This window comes from Cibotium barometz, chromosome 25 (genome assembly GCF_041138505.1).
Source record: "Cibotium barometz isolate CiBa-2024 chromosome 25, ASM4113850v1, whole genome shotgun sequence".
In the NCBI taxonomy this organism is placed as follows: Eukaryota; Viridiplantae; Streptophyta; class Polypodiopsida; order Cyatheales; family Cibotiaceae; genus Cibotium; species Cibotium barometz.
The window spans coordinates 35,446,793-35,447,916 of NC_141070.1; positions in this window are offsets into that span (position 1 = coordinate 35,446,793).

Consider the following 1,124-nt stretch of genomic DNA (forward strand, 5'->3'; position numbering starts at 1 on the left):
TACTTCCCACTGTCCTTCCTGCAATACCACTTTCACTTCCTTCCACATGAAGCATGTCTGCTAAACCACTATAAACCTCTGAACGCAAACTTGTTTGATTATGGCGTAGCCAAGATAATCGTGACTCTTCAACACTGCAATAGGCATCAACCATAAACTGTTGCAACAACCTTCCACCACGTAGCAAGCATGCATTTGTATCTGGGCGAATTTGCAATCGATAAGCATAGTATTGTCATTGAGTCACACAATGACCATTTCTCAATGCACTCACTTGTGCATCAGCATAAGGGATTCTCAAGTGCCATCCATCCTCCCCTCTTGGAAATAACATGACGTACAAAAGAGACATATAGCACCTATGCAAATTAGAGATGTGTTTGCATGTGCCTTCTCGAGTATGCAATAAAATATCACGACGACCAACATTATGATCATCACCTTGACCAATCATGATACCAGCAATCTCGGAAGGTGTTGGCATTGAGTACTGCCTAGATGTGGATTTCGTCTCACATATAGTCATTTTCAAATCCAAACTTGGATTGTCACTCAACATTCTTCCCACATACTTAAAAGCTTGTGCAAATGGATTAGAAGTGTGCATCATCGATTGAAGTGCTTCTAGGGTTGTGGATTCCAATCCATTCATGACACCTAGTCGATTTTGTAATTCGTGCTCAGTATTAAACACATACAACTGTGCAAACTATGGCTTAGGATTGTACATATTATTGGGGACCAAGGACCCAATCCGATGATAAACAGTCCCATGCACCTTGAAAGTATAGACACTACTATTGTGAAAGAGAGAGTCATCTATTTGTGCACCCAATGATGAAAAAGCCAACACACTATTATAAGCCCTGATGTTTTCTCGAAATTTTTTACTTGTAGTGTCACTACCAATCAAAAGAGATCTTAATGGCTCAGGTGGTTCAGCAAGTGAAGGAACAGACACACGCCCATGTTTACAACAATATTTGCCAAGAACCTCACAACTCATCTTCTTTTCACTTGCCCATAACTGTGCTCCACAAAACCGACACTCATGTGTCATCCCTCCTAATGAGTGACTTAAAGTGCACGAATATACCAAAGGCCAAGTAGCTGCATGTGTACCT